This window comes from Protopterus annectens, chromosome 2.part0, assembly GCF_019279795.1.
Source record: "Protopterus annectens isolate FY-2018-M chromosome 2.part0, PAN1.0, whole genome shotgun sequence".
Taxonomy (NCBI): Eukaryota; Metazoa; Chordata; order Ceratodontiformes; family Protopteridae; genus Protopterus; species Protopterus annectens.
Genome location: NC_056728.1, coordinates 990,726,305 through 990,749,877, shown reverse-complemented (window position 1 = coordinate 990,749,877; position 23,573 = coordinate 990,726,305).

The window sequence follows — 23,573 nt, the reverse complement described above, 5'->3', positions numbered from 1 at the left end:
CTGAATGTGGTAATAATTCAGCAGCTTGGCATAAATTTGCCTAGGGCTGTCAGTATTTTGAGATTTACAGAGCGCTCTATGGGCACTCTCTATCACTATTTCTTTAACAAGATTTTTGTTATCCTGCAGGGCACAGACCATCTGTTTAAGTGGATCTTGTAGCTTTGTCTGATCATACAGCTCAGGAACTTCTCTTATAAGTGCACTGTTCCTTCTGCTCCATACTTCGAGATCATAGGTTCATAGATTAGTACGAAGCTAATTGCCCTTGCGAGCCATTTTAAGCTTAGCTAATTATCCCTTGTGAGATTCAAACCCTGCACCTTGTGTTTATAAGGCAAACACCTTAACCATTAGGCCACCCTCCCAACCCATCAATTTGCTTTTGATTTATTTCTTCAATAGCTGCATCCTTGGCCTTCAATTGTTTTTGTAGTTCTTCTATCTTCATTGTGTTTGCTACTAAACTAGCCTCAGTTAAATGCAGTCTTGAAGCAATATGGTCGAGAGTGGTGCCAAAGCTTGATAGCTGGACTGAGAAGTTTTGGATTGCAGTCCGGATTCGAAGAAGTGCTGTTTTCAGTTCCTCTATATTGTATGCTGTCTCAGGCTTAGATTTATTGAGTTAGGAGTCTCTTGCTGTTGCGATGTTTTTTGCCTTTTTGCAATCACGCCTTTCTCTGGTGAAGTGATCTGTGAGAATTTTGATTTTGTTATTTGAGAGTTCATTTGCTTGAGAATGTTAGCCATTTCAGAGTGATCTGTAGTTGAGCAGAGTTCTTCAAATACAAAGTTACAGGCCTGGATATGCGTGTTCTGAGCTGCAAATGTGCTTCAAGCAGACCTGTTTTTTTTGGGAATAGAATTGCACTCAAATTTGCTTACACTTTCCTCCTAAGCATTAAAATTGCTTCATATTTGCTTGCAGTGCATTTGGAGCCAATTTTGTCTGTCCAGTAATTGTTATAATTGTAGTTTTAAAAGAAAAGGTGTGGAGCTGCAGAGGGAGGGTGTTTACAGTCTATCCGCCATCATGGAATGCCAGAGCATAATGCTCTTTTGGCAGATATCTGTCCAGACACATGCAACAACTGGAACACACACAGAGATACCTTACTAAAAGTTAATTACTATCTAAAAGGTAAACACCCATTATTGATGTATTTACTGCTCATCAGGAAGTCAAACAGCATCAGAAATACTCCGTCTAGGGATCTAAACCTCTTCTGCAACATCAACAGCATGGTTTGCTGTGGTCGGCATATTTCACAAAGGATACCACTGCTAAATAACAGACTCCCCACCCACATAAAACAAAGTTCATCCATGTCCATTTTCAAGCACAACTTGAATCTATGGATGGGAAACATAAAGTTTACCCCAGAACTGCTATCTGTACTACTAATGAACAGTTGCAGCTCCTAAATGGTTTATCCCATGTATGAGTCCCCTCAAATTATCTATGGTATAATCCCAGTTATTCTCATTGGGGTTAATATATAATTATTGACCATGGGATGGGAAAGGCCAGTCTCCAACCAAATGGGATAGGTTAATTCTAGCACAAAAAAGGGAAACTGGCTAGGCTTAAAATGGCTACAATGGCAGCTAGACTAGTACTTACCTATAAACTTATATGAAGTCACCTTTCATAGAACGATTATTAACTTTTACTAAAGACTTCAGGTCACCAAGGTGCAATTCTAAGCAATAGGTTTTAGCAGTAAGGAATCCTTTTATGCTTTGTATGTCAGGCATAGGTCGCCCCTAATAAGAGATGAGAGAGAGCATTAGTGTAGTCTATGGATTGAAACAATCCTTAAAGCCCTTCAGTTTTCTTTGTAGGAAATCGTTGCACATTCTGCAATGGCATCAGCCAGTGGATCATTAGGTTATTTGGAAGGGCTCAATATTCTATAAGTGACCTGATAAAACCTGCATCCAGGAGTACAATTACTTCCCTGGTAGGACTCAACCACAAAGAAGATCAAGATCAGGCTCCATATACTCTGTGTGTGGCAGAAGCTATATGGGTATCAAATGGAAGCTCATCAGCTACACGATCCAAGGTCTAATATTCTGTCAGCATTTAGTTGTTGAACATCAGTAGCATATAAAGCTAGTGGTGGGCTTCCAAAAGACAAGGTCATTTCTTTTACTCACATAATTTAAGTTTGAATGGAGGTGGTGTCAGAGGCATTAAGGATAATGATCTCTAGTCTGCATTCATTTGAATAGAGAGTCAAACATTGGAGTCAGTTTTGACATCTGAGAAACCAGAACCCCCATGACACATCTTTGAGATAAGCTACTGGTGACAAGGAATGGTGAAAATAGGTGTCCTACTCCTATCTGGTGCGTACAGTTATGTAGATAGTTGTGGTACCAAGTCATGGCTTCATTTGCCTTGAGATCTCTTATTTTATATATAATTATGTAATGAGGTACAGTGTCAAACACATTATCCATATTTTTCATCGGGTACTCACAGTTTCTAAAGTAGGTTCCAAGGTAGATGAATTTGTAGATTTATCTCGTCCTTCATATAAGGGCAATTTCACTGGAACTCCAGGCTGCACATCTGATGATTCTGAATTGTATCTGTCCATCTGACTCTCTCACAAAATAAAATTTCTTCAATTTGTTTAAAAAATCTCGCTTCAGCAAGTTCAACAAATGTTTGTGATTGAGACTTCCAAGATGGCTGCACGTTGAGTAACAGCTTAATTCCAGCTCTCCCAGTGGGAAAACAGAATCTCAGCAGAAAAAGCCAGTGCACTTGTACTTCTGCATAAATTTCAGTAACTGGCTAGTGAGTGCATTGTTTGTATTTCTTTTTTCCTGGCATCCAAAGGACCTGAAAGAAAAATCAGTTATAATAGGTGAGGAAAAGGAGAAGAGGTGTGGTGCAGTGGTACAATGGTTAATGTTGTCACCTCACAGCAAGAGTTCTCCAGTTTGATTTTCAGCTGGAGTCTGTTCTGTATGGAGTCTGCACATCCTTCCTGCATTCACATGGGTTTCCTCTAGGTACTCCATTTTCCTCCCACATTCTAAAGACATACTTCTCGAGTGTTTCTCCCTGGGCCTCCACTGAAAATAGGTTCTGTCCTAGTTGGACTTTCCCACTCAACAAATGTTAAATAAACAGTGACTGGGAAGAATACTACAGCTGTTCAGCAAAAAGCACTGCAATCTCCAGATATGACTGTCAGTGAACTAGAGGAAAGTGTAAGACAACTGCCCACAGACCTGATTAAAATAAATGAAACTGATGGAGTATATAAATTCAAATAACAAAAAGCTGGAAAAAATGGGAGAAGCTTTAAACAGATATTCAGATTAGGTAATAAAACTGCAAAAATCAGAGGTCAAAATGAAGAAAAGGTTGGCTGAATGTGAGACTGCTCAAGAAGAGAGGTTTAAAAAAATAATAGAAATAGACAGCAAAGCATGTACAGAAATCCTGAGATTTTCAGCTGTACCAAAGAAGTTGGAAGGGACACAGACTGTACTTCCACGGTGGTGCAGTGGTAGCGTTGTTGCCTCACAGCAAGAGGTTCTCCCATTCGATTCTCAGCTTAGGTTGGGAGTGCCTTCTGTGTGGAGTCTGCATGTCCTCCCCAAGGTCGAGTGGGCATTCGAAAGACATGTGTTGAATGGGCATGCCTTCGTTGAAGGTTGGGCATCGGGCTGGCAACTCGACACCATAAAAACCAACTGCCAATCATTAGCGGACTTGAGTTCTGCTTTGGCGACCCCTAACCGGGAAAAGCCGAAAGACAAACAACAACCAGAGAAGTTAGAAGGGACATACTGCATTAATTTTATGAAAGCACAAATAAGCAACTGGACTGCTATTTCACAGCAAGAGTTGCTAATTGAAAGGGCACATCATGTGTATGCTACAAACCTGGCTATGAGAAAAGAACCTAGACTTTTAATAATAAAGATGCAATCTTACTAGCAGAAGAGGTTGATTCTAACAAAACTGTGTCAGAAGGACCAAGTACTAAAAGTGGGAAACAGGAGAGTGTTTATGGAGAATGATTACTCACTGTATACCAGACAGAAGAGGAGTAAATTTATTCCGGTATTCAGGGAATGCCAAGGGATAAGCCACGGTGGTGCAGTGGTAGCGTTGTTGCCTCACAGCAAGAGGTTCTCCCATTCGATTCTCAGCTGGAGCGCCTTCTGTGTGGAGTCTGCATGTCCTCCCCATGGTCAAGTGGCATTCAAAAGACATGCGTAGAATGGGCGTGCCTTTTGCTGAAGGTTGGGCGTCAAGCTGGCACCTCGGCACCCTTAAAAAATCTACTGCCAATAATTACTGGACCGGAGTTCCGCTGTGGCAACTCCTAACCGGGAAAAGCTGAAAGAACAACAACAACATTCAGGGAATGCCAAGAAGCAGGCATGAAATTCAAACTGCTGTACCCAGCTATCTTCAAACTATTATTTTCTGGAGGGAAAAATCATTTTTGATGCAGTACATGCTAAGGAGGAAATACAAAAGTTTGTCCAAGAAAAAGTGAGCTTGGAAACAGAAGGACATTTTGCTTCTTGTTCTTCTGGTAATAAAGACCACAGAGAGACTGTACCAGTGAAACCTTTTCCAATGTTTCAACTGAAAATGCTTGAGATAAGGAAAAAAGCAGAAGAGTTGACTAGGAAAAATAAAATAAGTTGGAAATGAAGCAGAGACAGGATTTGGGAAATGGAGATGAGCAGGAATAAGACCAGTAACCAGTAATTGACAAATATGGCCTTACAGAGCAATAATTATATATGTGAAACATGTCAGAACAAGAAAATCTGGAAATATTGGACTTTTTTTGAACATTGTTAAACTTGATTCTGAAGCATACAGTACACCCTACTTCATGTCATTAAGGTTCAGAAAATACTTAGGAGAGGAGAAGATGAGGGTGAAAGCTAAATGTAAGTAAAACAATTTTTTCTTAGTAATATTTTTATACTGCATTATTTTCTTGCATGCTATAAAGTAAAGCTTTCTGAGTTATTTTTAAGTGTAATACAGATACTAATGTAAACAGGTGCTCCTGTTTTTTTTTTCTTTCTTTCTTTCTTCTTTCTTGGCTCTTTCTCCTTGTTCAGTTCTAAGAAATGTAGGCATTGCAATATAAAAAGAGAGAGAAGAGAAGATTGGTCAAAAGAGCATGACAAAAAAATTGATGTACTTTTTTTATTCTTGCATCAGGGAATGACTGGATTAAGGCTTTTAACTTGATCTAGTAACAAGTTTTAGCAGAAAGTAAATGGAAAAACACTGATTATTATAACACTTTTGCTAGAAAATAAATGTATGCTTAGTAGCAACCTTGTATCTGGTCCTCATGTATCCTTGGAGACAGTCTGATAGAGAGAAACAGCTAGGAGATAATGTTTTCTGGAAGCATTCAATTGTTTTCCCAGCTGGGAGAGCTATATATAAGACAAAAACATACAGCACTTAGTAGAAGCAAAGACTGTATTGTGCATCTTAACATGGATAACCTTTCTTTTAGGTTAACTCAAGTCTGTAAGTATGGCTGTCAGTTTGGGACACTTGTTCCTATTAGGAGGGTAAAACTTCAATATTTGAAGATGTATGTAGTTTTATGTATTAGTATTAATAGGTTTTTGGGGGTTATTGGGGGTGTGTTTCATACCTCTCAACTGTCCAGATTTTCACAGAATGTCCAGATTTTTGCCTCATATATTTGGTCACGTCTTCATAAAAATTGTGTTTTTTTTTTCAGGCAAATCAATGACAATTTAATGTGTTAAATAATGACAGGCATTTGTGGTTTACACTTCATACTCTTCAGAAAATGCATGCTAACACAAAATATTTTATTCTAGCAGTTAAGTTTATAAGAGCAATATTTAAAATATGTCCCTATTTTTGGGCTTTTGTCCCTCCATTATTTTTGTCTTTGTCTAGATTTTTTTTGCTAAGAGGTTGAGAGCTATAATATGTTTGTTTTTTCATTTGAGGGCTTTCAATAAAACAAAAGGTTTTTTTAAGATGTGACAGGCTCAAATGTATATGACAAGAAACAACTGTATAAAATATCAACCTGCTAAACAGTGTATGCATGTAACACAAAACCTAGACCTAGACATTTAACAATAAAAGCTATTACACATAAAATGTGGGAATAATAAGCTTTTAATACAATTATGCTTTCTGTAATGTATTTAAATGTCAATGGTCTGACAGATAAATACAAAAAAAAGAGAGTAGTTAACTGTATGCTACAGGAAATGAACATGTGAATTTGATAAAGAAAGGTTTTTAGAATGGCTATTCAGCAGAATACCTGGGACAAAGGAAAAATGAGTAATAATATTAATTGCAAAAGGAGATCCAATAGTGATAGAAGAGGGTAAAAAGATAATAATGGCAGCTTTGTAGTACTAAGGAGCTACTGTCAAGGGAGGAAGTTTACATTAGCATGTATTTATATTCCACCTAAAACTTCTATAATGGAGCTTAAGAAAATTCTGGGAGAAATAAACAGTTTTCAGCAAGGAATATTACTTATAGGTGGGGACTGGAACTTGACTTGCAGCAGTGACGAAGTGTCTGGGGGGCTCAGAAGGGAAAATATAATAAAAGGAAGTTAGCTTTTTGAAGAAATGTATGAAAATATTTGGCATGGAAGATGTGAATTCAGTACTAGAAGCTCAAAGTGAATTTATATATTATTCCCCAAGACACAAAAACTGCCTAAGTCAGACAGAACTTCCATTTCACAGGAACATGTGGCTTTAGTTAAAAGTCTTGATATGTGCCCAATAACTATTTCAGATCATGCACCAGTAATAACTAAAATAAAAACACAGGAAAAACAAATGAAAATTAGACACTGGCACTTTCCCACCTATCTATTGAAGAGAGAAGAATTTAAGGAATCCATAGTCAAAATTACCCCGTAGCTAATAGAGAAGATATAATTTTTTTCTGAAAATATAGTGAGTTGCATAAAATGAAAGTATAGTTTAAAAATAGGGTGGAAATAAAAAAGGGAGATATGGTTAAGAAGTAATAAGAATTATTTAGCAGGACTGACAAATGTTCAAGTATTGCAGAAGGGGGGGAAATCTCACAGAAATAAAAGAAATGCAACTGCAGAATGCTAAACAAGAAGTAAGGAATTACCTTGATAATATGCATGAGTTTAGAAAGATTGTGTTAAGCAACTATTTTTGATAATAACTCTAAAGCTCAAAAGCTTTTAGCACAATGACTCAGGCAAAAGAAAGAAGAAATGTCTGACACCAAGCTTAGAGAGCCTATAACAAGGAAGATAACAAGCGATCCTGTGCAGGTATTAGAAATATTTTGGAAATTCTATGAAAGTCTGTATAAAGCAGAGCAAAATGGAAATCAAGAAAATGCACAAATGGAAATGTGTATGGAAGAATTAAATATGCCAAGGTTAGAGGTAGATGAGGCTCAATTACTAACAGGATAGGATGAAATAAGAGAAATGGTGATGTATAACCAATCCACAGAAAAGTCCCCAGGAATAGATGGTATTCCTGTGAAAGTGTTGGAGCTAGGAGGGAAAAATGATAAAAAAGATCTGGAAGGTTTTGTTTAACAGAATTTTAAGATGAGGAGAAGTACCAACATCCTTGAAGAAAGATGTAGTACCTATAATACCTAAAGAGGGTAAAGACCCATAAAATCCGGATTCGTATAAGCCCATTTCAATACTAAACAACTGGGTGTATAAATCTGACCCCTCTGCATTTGCAAGTTATTCCTAGAAGGCAAAAAGCTGAGGTACCAGAAGAAAAAAGTAAAAAGGTGAATGGTGCTGTTGCAAAGCTGCTTCCTTGTTTATAGTGTTTTGAACAAGCTAAGTGAGGGACCAAAATGGATGCAGTGAATGTTAGATAAATTAAAAACATTTTAAAACAAACAAGTTGCAGTAAAATATCCCTTGCCACTGCACATTCTGGTTAGAAATGGTCAGTCCAGTTACAGTAGCAGACAGTAGCAAGGATATGCAGCACAGAGCAGCCCAGCTAAAAAAGAGATGCAGGTCATCCTATGGACCACAATTAAAATACTTAAAAGTCAGTCAAACAGAAAAAAAAAACAACTGCAAATTAAGCTTGAAGTAAGCATATTTTCCAAAACACCAACAACCTATACAAAAAGCCAAGAAATTTCCCAAAAAGACAAAACTCTGGCACAAAAACTATTAATATATTTGCAGTAAATGCATGTTAAAAGCACAAAAATGGAATTAGAATACATAAGAATATATTTCCCTGATATCTGGGCAACTGGAGGCCAAATTAAATCTGGTTAAAACTGATTATTTCAGGGACTTCCTAGATGGCTGCACACTGATCAACAGCTTGATTTCAGCTAGCCTAGTGAGAAGAAAGAAACTGAGAGATAAGGACCAGAAAACTCTGCACATTTTAGTAAATTCAGTTACTGGCTACCAGCTAAGAAGAAACCTAGAGACCCTAATAGAAAATCAACTAGAAAATATGAAGAGAAAACACTGACTTGGAAAAATCTTGCAGCTATTCAGCAAAAAGCAGTTCAAGTTCCAGCTTTGGTGCAAGAGATGGTTTCAATTAATCTGAAGAAAAAGATAAATCAAATGTGCTGAGAGCTAATTAAAAATAAACAAGACAATGAAGGTGTATATCAACTGAAATAACAAAAGGCTGGAAAAAGTGAAAAAAAAAGCTTTAAGCAACTATTCAGATGAACTGATAAAACTGCAAAAAATCAGAGGTCAAAATAAAGAAAAGGCTGGCTATGAGACTGCTGAAGAAGGGCGATTCAAAAAGTGGTAGTTAGAGGACAGAGGAAGCAGCGAAAACCTGAGATTTTCTGCTGTACCAGAAAAACTGGAAGGAACAGGCTGTATTCATTTTATGAAAGCACAAATATGCAACTGTATTATACAGCAGGATTTGTTAACTGAAAGGGCACATTGAGTACATGCTCTAAACCTGGCCATGAGAAAGCAGCCAAGACATAGATTAGTAAACATGCAATCATACTAGCAGAAAGAAATAATCTTGACAATTTATTTTTATTTATTTTATTTTACATTTGTTAACCGGGCTAGTCTAACTGGATACATGTTCATTTTCAGTAGAGGCCTGAGGAGTTAAGCTCCAAGTTAGGACAATAAAATTAATACAATAAAGTATAAGGATACATGAGCAAATATTAAAGTATTAACAGTATGCGTAAACAGGTTATCACAATAAATTGTACAGTGCACGATACAAGAATAAATAAAGGGATGTAAGTACAATCAGAGTAGTCAAGAGAAATAAGCAACATAGTTTAAAAAGAAAAATAGAGTTGCTTAATGATTAGATGGGTTAGGCAGAGTAGAGTATGTAGAGACACATTGACAAAACTGTGGCAAAAAGGGTAAAATGCTAAAAACTGGAGATAGTAGAGTGTTTGTAGAAAATGATTATTCACTATACACCCAGCAGAAGAAAAGGAAATGTATCCCGATTCACAGCATTCAGGGAATGTCAAGAGACAGTTAAGCGCTTCAAGCTGCTGTACCCAGCTGTCTTCAGAATATTTTTCCTGGAGAATCAAAGTCATTTTTGATGTAGAATAGGCTAAGGAGGAAATACAAAAGTTTATCCAACAAAAAGTGAGCCATCAAACAGAAGGAGACTGCTTTATATTCTTATGAAAATAAAACTTAGAGAGAACTTTGCCAGTGAAACCTTTTCCAATGTTCCAAAGAAAAATGCTTGAGAGACAGAAACAGCAGCTTAGGGCTGACTAGAAGAATTAGGAGTATCTCAGATTTGAATCAAAGTCTGGGGTTGGCAGATAGAGATGAGCAGGAAGAAGAACAGTTAGACTGAAATTAGTGAATAAATGTCAGACTATAAAGCATCAATCACATTTGTGAAATATGTTTTTACAAGAAAAAGTGGAAATACTGGACTTTTGTTGATTTTGTTAAACTTGTGGGAGACTGAAACACATATGACCCACTTCATGTCATAAATGTTTGGAAGGACTGTGAAGGGAAGGAGGAAAAAGTAACAGTAAGCAAAACAATGTTTGCTCTTAACAGTATTTTTATGGGAAATTTCATGATTTAAATGTCATGTTATATTGTAAAGCATTTTCATTTATTGTTGTAGGCGATAAACATACTAAAGTAAAAAAGTGCTTTTTTTAGTTTTAAGAAATGTAGGCATTGCAATGTAAAAAGAGAAGAAAGGCTGGACAAAAGCATGTTTAAGTTAATATGCTGTAACCTTGCGTTGTTGGAGTGGGGGGAATAGGGTGTAAAAGTACACAGATTATAATATATGTAGAGCTGATATGTTCTCACTTACTTTTATATAAGTGAATGTCTAAATTAAGGCCTTTGGTATAATCTAATAAGAGTTTTTTATATGTAAGCAAGTAAATAAAAGGACACTGAATGTACAGAAAAGTTTTCCTTTAGTAAATAAATGTTCAGAGTAAGTTGAGAGGTTTGCAGAGCTGAACATTTGGTTCTTGTGTTGCCATGGAGACAAGCTGACTATAGAGGGAAACAATAAAAGCCAGAATACTTTTAATGGTTAAAGGTTAATGTTACCTGAAAGATAAAATCTGCTTTTTGCATCTGACAGAGAAATGAATATAAGATAAGAATTGACAGTGATTAGTATAAGTACGAGCACAGACTGTATGGATAACCTTAATGTTAGGTTGACAGTGATTAGTATAAGTACGAGCACAGACTGTATGGATAACCTTAATGTTAGGTTAACTTATGCATGTGTGTGCAGCTGTCGATTTGTTACAATTGTTCATATCAGGAGGGTTAAACTTCATTATTTAAAGATGTACATGGTTTTGTGTGTTTGTTTTAAGTTAATAGGTAATGGGTTGTGTGATGATATATCCTTTGAATATCAAACCAAGTTATACAAGATACTTGTGTTACAAATGTATTAGAACTGCATGGGTTTTGAATATCAAACTGATTTGCACAGATGCTTGTTACCAATGTACTAGAACTGTATAGCATTTGAAAAATCAAAATCTCATTGTAAAGTTGCTAATGTTAAAAAGAATGTATCAACAATGGGGCCTGCTGGACAGAGAAGGGATATACATGTGAGACTGCATGTATATATGTTAGCAAAGGGCACTGGAAGAGAACAGCTAGATTACTTCTTACTTTAAGAAAAATACTGTTAATTGGACCACCTGTTGGGCCATGGAAGTGCTCTAAATAGGACCAGAGACTGCATGTCTGGAAGAAGGCTTTGCTCATTAGCTCAGTAAAAAGAGAAGAAGCCCCAGGTACTGCCATAAACATTAGCAAAACTTTAGATATGCATCTTATCACATCCATGCTAAAATCCTGTCTCAAGCTTCAAAGGAGAATAGTGTGAGAACCTAGGGTCAGGTGACCAGATGAGGTCATTCTGCCAGCCATATTAGAAATGTTAGATATTACAAAGAGAAAATTCTCAGTGTTGAGTATTCTGTCTTGGGCCTAACAACAAGGAGGACTATTCACCACATCACCTGCTTTGCTCTATTAAATAAGTAGGAAATCATAATTCTTCTAGATTAGTCAGGAAACTATAGTGAAGCTTAGTTTAGATATTGTTTTTCTTTATTTGCCTGAGTCTGTCCATCAATATTATTTTCAATATCTCCTGTGTTTTGAACTCTGTGGTTTACTGTAAATGTATAATCAGTATTTTCATTTTCTTTTATTATTTATTATTCAATATATTTAAAAATTGTTATTTTGGCTGGTCCTTATAGGAAGTATTTAACCTTTGAGAGTGCTTGTATTTATTTGATGACAGTGTAGGCAACTCCAGAAGGCCTAGCTGTCTTGGTCAACTACTACCATTTGTATTAGTATTAATATTACACAATATAATTGAACACCCTTTGTTAAGGGCCTTAGAGTAGCTGACTGTAGAGTGCCTGATGACAGTGATAACTACCTTATACTCTGGGCAGAAGGGTGCACAGCACGTAAATCTGTGCCAGCCTTTCCTAGGTGTGTGTGTGTGTGTGTGTGTGTGTGTGTGTGTGTGTGTGTGTGTGTGTGTGTGTGTGTGTGTGTGTGTGTGTGTGTGTGAAATCAAATGTCACAGTGTGTGTGTGTGTGTCAGCTACTTAGAGCAGGGACACGAAGCACTGATTTCACAGAGAGGGTGCTGAAGGACTTGGCTTGGACACTCAGCTGAGGTCGTAGAGGACATAAACCTGTAGCTGTGCAATTGGGGAGCCTTATTGGGGCCCTTGTGGGAGACATATAAAGAAACCCATACCCCAGACTGACTGCGTTTCCTATGTGCTCTTAAGAGAAATTGTACTTGGTACAGAGAGCTGCATCTGGAAATACTGAGTGTATCCATTTGTATTCCAAGTGACCGTCCCTCTCTAGTGTCAGTGGTGAGGATTCAGGCTCCTTGATTACTGGCCTAGTGTGGGGACATCACAGGGTGTTCAGGGGGTGTATTTGTTTTTTTTTTTTTGCTCAAGGGTTTTCATTAAAGCAAAAGGTTTTGTAAAATGTGTCATAGGTTCAAATGGAGATGACAAGAAAACTGTATAACAAATTAACCTGTCAAACATTGGTGTGTGCATGTAACACAAATGCTGGAAATATACATTTAAAAAGCTGTCATAAAACAGATAGAAATAATAACCTATCATAATAGCTACACTAAATATATTATTTTGGAATATGAATGGCTTCACATGTATAGACAAAAAGGTAAGAATAATGAATTATATTAAGAAATGTAGATTGCATATTGCAATGCTTCAAGAGATACATTTAGAAAGAAATGAGCATGTGAATTTCTATTTCAGATCATGTACCTATAAAAACTATGATAAAAATGTAGAGTAATGAAGTAAAAATGAGACACTGGTGCTTCCCCACCTACCTATTAGAAAGAGAGGAATTTAAGGAATGGGCAGTTGATGTAATTTGAGAACTATTAGGGAAGATGAAATTTCTTCATAAATTACAGCTCATGAGTGGGATTAAATGAAAGTGGAGCTTAAAACAGGGTGCAAATAAAAGGAAGAGAGATATGGTTAAGAAATTAGAATTATATAGAGGGGCTGACAAAGGTTAAAGTATTGCAGAATAAGGGAAAGCTCAAACAAGAAGCGGTGCAACTGCAGACTGCTAAAGAGAAAATAAGGGGCATGCATGAGTTTAGAAATATTGTTATTAAGCAGATGTTTTTCATAACTCTAGAGCAAAACAAAATGTTAGCACAATGACTTAGGCAACAGAAAGTAGAAAGGGCTGTTGCCAGATTTAGGGAGCCTATAATAAGCAAAATAACCAGAGATCCTGTAGAGAGGTATTAGAGATATTTCAGAAATTTTATGAAACTTTATGTAAAGCAGGGGAATGTGGAAATCATGACAAAGTGCAAGTAAAAGTATTTATAGAAAACTTAAGTATACCAAGATTAGACGTAAATGATGTTCAACAATTAACAGTTCAGATAAGAGGACATGAGATAAAAATGGTGATATATAATCAATATGCAGAAATAGATGGTATTCCTGTGGAAGTTTGGAACCCAGGAGATGAGAAAGTGATAAGATCTGGAAGGTTTTGTTTAACAATATTTTAAATGAAGGGAAAGCTCCAACATCCTGTAAGAAAGCTGTGATGGTTGTTAATACCCAAAGACTGTAAAGACCTACCAGACCTGGCTTCATATGGGCTTATTTCAATTTTAAACCAGGATTACAAAGTGTTTACGTCTGTAATAGCTAAAAAAAATGGCAAAGGTGTTGCCAAAATTGACAGACATGAATCAATGTGGTTTTGTGGAGGGGAGGCAAATATTTGACATTAATGGAACAACGATAATCCAGAGGGGAAACAGAATATAAGAAAATATTGTTAATAGTGGGTTTTGTTGCAGAGAAAGCATTCCACAGAGTAAGCTGTGATTTTATGAGTAGGGTAATAGAAGCATCTGTATTCCCAGATACAATAATAAGATTAATTAGGAGGGATCAAAGGCAAAAATTAAAGTGGGAGGGTTCCTTTCTGATAAGTTGTGTCTGAACAGAAGAACCAGGCAGGGTTGTGCTCTTTTCCCCTTTGTTGTTTGCATTACATTTTGAGCCATTGGCAAGGAAAATAAGGGACCAAAATACAAGAATAGAATTGGTATGGTAACCAAGAAAAGTTGTCTTTATTTGTAGACAGTGTTATTCTGTGACCTGATTAAGCCAGAAAAGGTTGTAGCATTAAACAATAATGTTACTTTTCCCCCCAGTAACCATAATCCCATATTTCGTCCTATTAGTGCACTCATTTTAGGTTTATTTATTCATAGTGTTAAATTGACATTTTTATTTTACTGCAATACACTTTCTAAGGACTGGTTTTATCTACTGTAAACATGCTAATTGCAAAGCACACTTGAGCATTTAAAACCCTAGGTAGCCTTATGGCGGCTTCTAGCTCAGCTTAAGTATGGCTATGCTAGGTTAACTTTCATTTCACATTAATCATAACTTATTTTGTCTACTAATAGGTTTAGCACCCCCGCACATTTAACTGTTTGTAAGACAGATTTGAATAGAAATCACCAGGTATATGTGAGAAATTCAAATCTATAAACAATCTTCTCATCTAAGTTTAGTTTTTATCTAGGTAAATCTAACTGATTTAACAATTACCTGACTAGCTATGTGCAGCATGTGCCATCTCACCCCCTGAATTTCTGCATGTTCCTATCTCTTATTTACACTGTCAGCTTTACTTTAGATATCCTATAATAGTTTCTGATTAGCTGTGTTAACCAATTTTACTGATTTCAAATTGTAGAAGTATATGTAATCGGAAATGCTTTTACAGCAACCATTCTCCTCTGCAGGTATATCAACATCAGTAGGCTGCCAGTTTCCCATTTATTCCCTACTCCATGACATATCCAGCAATGTTAATATAGTCTATGCTGATTGACCTCCCAGTTTATCATACTCTACATATGCTTCTATATACTGTACCTGATGTAAATATCTTTTTGGTTGAGATGGTCTCATTTAAGCTGGCTACCCCTCAAATGTCCAGATTTTTGAGGGACACCCCTAACTTACTCACAGATTTTTGCTGCATGCATTCCTTCTAAAAAGTGTAAATTAGTTTAAGAAGTTAGAAGTTAATAGCACCAGCATTTTAAAACTGTCCCTAATTTGGAGCCTTTTTTACCATTTATTTATTGCTTTAACTGTAAATCTGGAAGCAAAATTGAAAGGTTGCTGTATTTAATAAGATTATTACAAGGCTGCATATAAGGTTTAATGATTAATCACTGAAAATTCATGCACCATCAGAATTTCTGTGCTCAGAATTATCATCACAAGCACTACGGCAGCCCATGAAGTATATTTATTTGCAGAAATGTACTAGTTATCTGTTTGCTTTGCAACAAAAAGAAGAAACTGCTGTCCAAGGGTAAAAAGGAACAAATTCCAAATTGGACAAACTCCCTCCTTAGCGCCAACAAGCAAATTAGATCACTAGTGATAACCACCAAAACTAATTATCAATCGAAACTAGCCTCTGAAACAAAAGGAAACCACAAAGCCTTCTTCAGTTACGTCAGGAATCTCCATGGCAAAGCCCAGGTTTGTTCCGAATTAGTACTTAATGGTACCACTTACACTGATCCCACTGACTTAGCCAACCTGCTAGCAGATAGGTTCAGCACAAACTTCAACCCCCTGTTCCCCCCAAGGCCCATTCGACATCCTTGATACTTGTCCCGCACCTCACATCACCATAGATCAAGTGTTAAAGACCCAATCCAAGGCAAAGAACACAGCTTCCAGGGGCCCTGATAGTGGGATACTATCTCCAGCAAGAACTAGCTTCACCATTGAGCACCCTATTCAACCACAGCCTAAGTACAGGCTTCAATTTCAGTAGGGTGGAGAACTGCCATTGTCATCCTCTTGCATAAAGGTGGTGTCACTACTGACCCTGGAAACTATTGCCCTATTAGCTTGACAAGTCTGATCCATAAAGCCATGGAGCATATTATTATGGATCTCATAAACAAGGACACAGGCAACCTCCAAGCACTTGACCCAACCCAGTTCAGATACGTCAAGGGCAGATCTTGCCTCCTGAACCTGGTTGACTTCTTTGAGACTGTCACCAAGGCCCTGGATGAGGGAAAGTCAGCACATATAGCTTACTTTGACTTGACCAAAATCTTTGACATAATCCCCCACTTGGGAATCATTGAAAACCTAACACAACTTGGAGTAAATCCCTGTCTCATCAGGTGGGTGGCCAACTGGTTCACTGATAGGACCAACAAGGTCAAAACAGATGCCCCCACCTCTGACAGCAGACCTGTCACTAGTAGTGTTCCCCAGGGATCTGTCCTGGGACCCCTACACTTTGGCATCTACTTATCAGAGGTGCAGGCAAAGACAAAAGGCCTGTGGTTGAACAAGTTTGCAGACAACTGTAAGTTGGGTGCTGTCATTGACTCCCCAAATAATGTTAACATACTGCAAGATGGTCTCACAGCAACAAATGGCTGGTGCCAAAGTCACTGCCTTAAGTTAAATGCAAAAAAATGTATTGTCATACCATTCAGCAAAAACATGGTCCCTACTGATTACCACATTAATGGCAATCCCCTAAACACACAACCTGTGGTGAGAGACCTGGGTACACAGGCTGACAACAATCTCACAATTGACCATCGTGTAGCAGCAGTGGTTTGAAAAGCCTTTTACTTGGTTCCTCTCATAAGTAAAGGGATTGCATCCAGAAAAAAGAAGGTTATTACCTCTCTGTACTCCTCCCTCATTAAGCCAATGACAGAGTATAATGCTCCATTTGGTATGTACCTCTCCAAATACCTGCACCAACTGGAAAGGCTACAAAAATATCTCACAAAAAGAATCCATGGCCTCCAACAGCTATCCTATGCGGAAAGGCTCAAATCACTAGGACTCTACTCAGTATCGTACAAATTGCTCAGCGGTGATCTGCATCTCACCTACAAGGCAATCTTGGACCCTGCCCTACTAGAGATGCTCCATATCCATAAGTCTAACAGGTTTGCCTCCCAGAGGCTGCCCCGTCTCTGGAATAGACTTCCCATACACATCAAACAGAGTACCTCACTGACCCCCTTCAAGTGCGACCTTGATGAGTGGATGGGAAACCACAAATTTGTCCCAGGGGTTCTACCTGTGTCCCTCACTGACAGGGGTGACAGGTGCTCACTGAAGTTTCTTTTTTGGGGATAAACTCTTGGCTAGGCTTGTAAGGGCCCCAGAGAGATTAGCCTAGTAATCTCCTATGATCTCATGAGTGATGACCCTTTTGATACATTTAAAGACTGAAATTTAACTTTATTGAATTAATTGATGTTTGCTCATATGCAGATCCATTGGAATAGGAGGATGAAGCCCAGAGTACAACCTAGGTGATCTTTATTTGACCATTAGTTGAGATACCTGCTGAAACCAGTATGAAGGAGGAAAGGAATGAAAAGGCTTACACCATTCACCTCTTTTAAGGAAGAGGGGGAGGGGAAGGAGCATGTGTTTGGGGCACACCATCTGTGGTAGAATCATCTACTTAGACAAGGGATCACACAAATGTTAATATCTACTGAAAGGTGGCAGGGCTATTTCATCATATTACATACAGAGGAGTGGAAGTGCATTACCAAAGCCCATTTTATTCCAACTCTTTGGGTATTGATGAGTGTGCATAGTGAGAGGGCAGGACATTCCTCAGTAGGGACAATGGTACCATTCCTGGATACCCAGATCCTCACCACCATCCCCCAGTGCTCAGGAGGAATGAATGGATCAATGTGGACACCTGAGAAGTGGGATAACTGAAAGCCAGATGAGGAACAAAGCAAAAAAATATGCTTTTACTGTGCTGGATTAATCGAAGTTGCGGTTCTTACAAATGTATGCACTAGTTGTATTGGCCATGTAACTTAATGGTAGGATTCACAATAGCTGTAGTATGATTAACTTCTGTTTACCTGAAGTTGCTGCTTATTACATACATTTGCTTACCTGAGCAATCTGTATGTAAAACACAATCATATAGATCCAAGTGCCACCACAATGAAATTTTCTGTGGATAGCCACTGAGTTATTCTTATCATACATATTTTTAATCTTTGTTTCCATTGCATTACCAGCACTCCATAACACTTTTCAGAAGTGCACCATTATTACAACAACAAGCTACTTTGCTGGTATTTTCCCACACCTCTTATTACATGTGCAAGCAGAAGACTTGTCCTGCTTTTCAAAAGAAAAGCTGAAAAGCCCTGGGTTTCTTCACTGGTTTTACACATTTGATTGAGGCAGGTTTATCTAGTTCACACAGAATACACTGGAGCTTTCTATTGTAGTACTGAATGTTACAATATAACAGATTTATGTTTCAGTAAATTATAGATTATATTCTTTTGAATGGCACTTAGTGGACAACAATAAACATATTAGTTTCAACTAACTGTAGCATAAAGGTTACATCTTTACAAAACCAGATTTACTCTTTCCCCTAACCACAGACCCCCCTACTGCCAGCTAAGTGGCCATAGAAGGATGGCCTAAGTTTGAAAAGTAGCTCAAGTACCTGTTGGAGCTGGCATGGAAGGAGAGAGGAATAATTCAACTTTACTGGCTCACCTCTGTGCAGGGGGAGTGCTGCATTTCCAGGTGCTCTGTTCCAATGTAGAATTCCCAGTGGAGAGGAGCTTCCATGAGAATGTTGGCTTCAAGGGGACAGGGCTGTTTTGAGAGGGAAGGTCACTGGCAGAAATGAATAACATGCCCTGTCTTTTGACCACTGCATCCCCATCCTGGAGCAGTACTAGGCATGGGAAGATGATCTAAACAAAAAATTAAAAAAAAACGACCTCAGACAGGTGATGGCCGTACTCTTCAGTGCTCATCTCCTAACCCTAGGAGGAACAAATGGGTTGTACAGGTCTCAGCACCTCAGAATCTGAGGAAGAATGAACTAATTCAGTGAACAGAGAGAGGGAAGCATAATGGGCATAAAGGTAAGGGAACAAAAATAGCCCAAAAAGCACCACCCCTTATTTGTTCCAGTAGCACATTCAGTTAAAAGTCTGTTGGTTCATGATGTAAAGATAAACATGTTATTTGCACTACAATATACTCCCTAAAGAGCCTAATTTTTTCCTACTATCAACATATGATAGCTGTAAAGCAAAAATACAATACTTAGAGGTTCATAAGGTCAGAGGTTCTTACTAAGTTTACATCCAAAGAGGCAATCAAGAAGCTCAGCTACATCATCTAATATTGGTGAGCAACTAGGAGTGTTACTCATTAAGTAGACTTTTGCCAATATCCCGGGTGGAAATCTGTGATCACCCATCCAGACTGGTTTTAAAGGCTGCTAGTGAAGTACTTTGCTTGATAGGTAAGGGCAGCCTATTCCAGAAATGGACTATATGTTGTGTTAGGTATCTGTGCCACCATATGTTCTTGATAAAGTGATAATGCAGGTTTAGGTCTCTAGAATGTGTTTTTGCTTTAACACTTTTTCTATTTGGGTGAAGCATTGAAAGATACACAGAGATCACCCCTTGGAAATATGTATGACACTGAGCATCAGAACAGAGCTGTTAATCTATTAAAGTAGGAGTAGCTAAGGGTACTGAGAGCTGTTTTTGGTGAGGAAACACTGAGGTCTCTCACACTGGTTTAGGTGCTTGATAAGGTACATGCCAAAGGGTGCATTATACTCAGTGATGGGCCTAATAAGGGATAAATACAGTGAAAATGTAACTTCTTTGGACCTTGGGGAGCTATCATGAAAGATATGTTGTGCAAGTTAGAAGGAATTTCTAAGAACTTCAAAGACATTGGGGTCAAAAGAGAGTTTATCAACATTCTTCTTATTATTTCAGCTTTTCCTGGTTAGGGGTCGCCACAGCAGATCACCATCTGTTCATGACTGGCAGTGGAGTTTTACAGTGTTGAGTTGCCAGCCCAGCACCCTCCACCTACAGCATGTCTTTGGGATGTGGGAGGAAGCCGGAAGAAACCCACGTGACCACAGGGAGGACATGCACACTCCGCACAGAAGGCACCCTAGCTGTGGATCGAACTGGAGAACCTTTTGCTGCGAGGCAGCAACGCTGACTGCTGCACCACCGCGGCCGCCCAGAGTTTGTCAACATATGTATCCAAATTCCTGAAAATTATGTCATATTTAAGTGGGATGATATATATATATATATATATATATATATATATATATATATATATATGGTAAGCAGTAAAGGAAACTATGCTGCATTTCTTGGTGTTGAGGGTAAGCCCATGATCAATACACTAAGCATTTGTTTGTTTGTTTTAGCCCTTCCTAGTGAATTTAAGTATCAGACTGTACTTTGATAACTACTCTCAACTTGCAATCAACAGCAAACTTTGTTAATCATAGCCTGCTGATATCAGCTTTATGTCATAGAAATATATATTAAAGAGGAGGGAACCCAGGAGAGTTTGACAATAATTTTAGCATGAAGGATAGTATCAAAGGCCTTGGTAAGGTTCAGATAAGCAGTATGGACTGTATGTCCCTTATCAATGGCCTCTACACTGTTTCAAATAACTCAACCAAGTTGAACAGGCATGATCTGCATTTTATAAAGTCAAACTGGTGTGCACCTAGGAATATAATGTCACCTGCATAATTTTATTTATCCTTTGTTGACCAGGTTAGTCCCACTAGGCTAGTAATCTCTTCAGGTGAAACCCTTGGTGGTATTTATACTACTTGGGGAAATTTGGACAGGGCATATGGGGAATTTCCCCTACTTGTCATTGTTGTGAGTGGGACCCATTTTGGAGGAGTACTTCCTGTTTCTGTTCCAGGTGCAGAGGTGGCCGGGAGGCAGATGGAGAGAGAAAGAGGGGATGGAGTAGTGAAAAATGGAAAAAGCAAATATCGAGATTGAAGAAAATGAAGGAGGTGCTTTCTGGGGGGCATTATGGAGAAAATACAAAAGGAGGATGCAGAGACAGTCCTGAAGAATAGTTGGTGAGATGAAAAAGAAAATATATGCAGAGAAACTAAAAGAATGCAAAAATGTAGTTAAAGAAATGAAAAATAGAAGTACAAGGTAAGGATTCAAAGTAAAGAAGACAAAGAAATTGACAGGTATGAAGCGTGGGACAATTTAATATCTCCTTTGGGTGTAAAAGCACATGAGGCAAGAGCATTTATTCTTATTAACAGAGATGTTTTGTGACATTATATTTGAGACTTTTTTCAATAGAAAATTTACTTGGAGAATATGAAAAAAAGAAAGACTTTTATCCATGGAACATTTGTGAGATAAAAGCATTTAACAGGCAAAAGTCCAAAATGACCCTTCACAATTATGTGAATCCAACAGTAAGGCAATAACCACAGATCAAATAATAAAACAAAATTCTTTAATGTTTAAGTACTTTTGTTTCACCAATAGAATCTTTATCAGAATAACATCCTTCCCTTTTTAATCACCCCCTTTGCCCTGTACTGCACATTTATGAGCATCTTTGTGAACATGATTTTTGACAACTATTAAGTCACAACAATCAGATATTATATCCTAACTTGAGTGACTATCAGCTTACGTGAGAACAAGGACATCAGGATTATGAAGTTGGACAAGGGGGGTGGTGTGGTTTTAATGAGTTCTACTGATTATATTAATAAGATGATATTAGGAGACAATTCTTACAAGGAAGTATCACGTAATGAGATTCATACTGCATATAATAAAATTGACTATTTACTATATGACATGCTTATGCAGGTTAAATAGATACACTATACAACTATCTTAAGGTGGATCATTTTTTTGTGTCTACAATGTTCAACATCTCGAAGATACATAAGAATTTACATGACTCACCTCTTAGACGTATTGTGGATGCAGAATCCTCAAAAACACTTCCTTTAGCTAAATATATTGATTGGAAACTAAAAGAGATTACACAAGGTGTTCAGTATTTGGTTAAAGATTCCTGAAATTTTTTTAACTCGCATTACTCGGGATTTGTTTGATGAGAACATTTATTTCGTCACCATAGACATCAAGGATTTATTTTGTGATACCACAGCAGCTGGGATTAGAATGGTTATTAGAGTCTCTCATAGAAAACAGTGAATTCAGCACTGCAGAAATCAAAAACATACCGACTTTGCTAGAAACTGTTTTAACCAACTTCATTATGAGGGATTGTACTATAGGCAGAAAGAGGGAGTAGCAATGCATGTTTCTTGTGCCCCGATGTTCACCAATATTTGGCAGTTTGGGAGAAAAGGTTTGCACTGAATTTTGTCTTTTCCTGGTGTTGGTCTCTCTATACCAGATTCTTGGATGATATTTGTACATTTTGGATAGCACAGTTTGATAGAATTGGTGGGTTTATTGAATATATTAACAGTACAACAACTCTTTTACAGTTTACACATAAGGTATCCCATATTTTATAATATTTGGATATTGAGTTGAGGAAGGATATCACCAACAAATGCTCTAATTCCATGATATACAGGAAACCTACCTACTCCAATAGTTTATTACATTATATGAGTAGTCATTCCATACATCAAAAGAAAGCAGTTGTTAAAGGACAGTTGGTTAGAGCAGCCAAGATGGCTTCAGTATATTCAGAATTTGTATAGGAGTGTGATAATGTAAGAGTTATGTTTTTGAGACATATTTATCTTGAGAAATTTGTAAGCCACATTATTCAGGAAGTTAGTAGTACACAGACTATGGGCATTTATGTGCCTTTATTAAGTCATTCTTCCTCCAATAACATTAGTGGGTCAGACACAATGGACACCATGAATTGGTCTTTTTCATTTGTCATCACATATAGTGTAGACTATAATGACATTATTAACATCATTAGAAAAAAATGGAGTATTTTCAATGTTTTAGATAAAGGGTTTGAAAAGGAAGGAGCTCTTCCCAGGTTTTCCACTAGGAGGGGTCTTTGTTTTAAACAGATGATGGAATGCCCAATGTCATTCCCATCTTTTCGTCATGAAAAACCTGGATCATATAAAAGTGTGGATGTTGCAATTTTTGTAAACACATTCTTAATGTTGACTATATCAAACTTAATTCTGTGTTGTTGTGACCTAATTTTTATTGCAACTGTAATACTCTGTATATTGTATATGCTACATTATACCAGTGCTGTACCTGTTTTTACACTGGAAAAACTATCAGGGCTTTTAAGGATAGGATATATGAGCACCTATGTCTGATCAAGAAAAATTATTTAAATAATGCATTGGTAAAGCATACAATTGTGTTTCTCCAATATATATATATATATATATATATATATATATATATATATGTGTGTGTGTGTGTGTGTGTGTATATATATATATATATATATATATATATATATATATATATATTTTTTTTTTTTTTTGTTTGTTTAATGGTATTTATATCGTGCACCTTAATCCCTGAGGACGTGCGCCTGA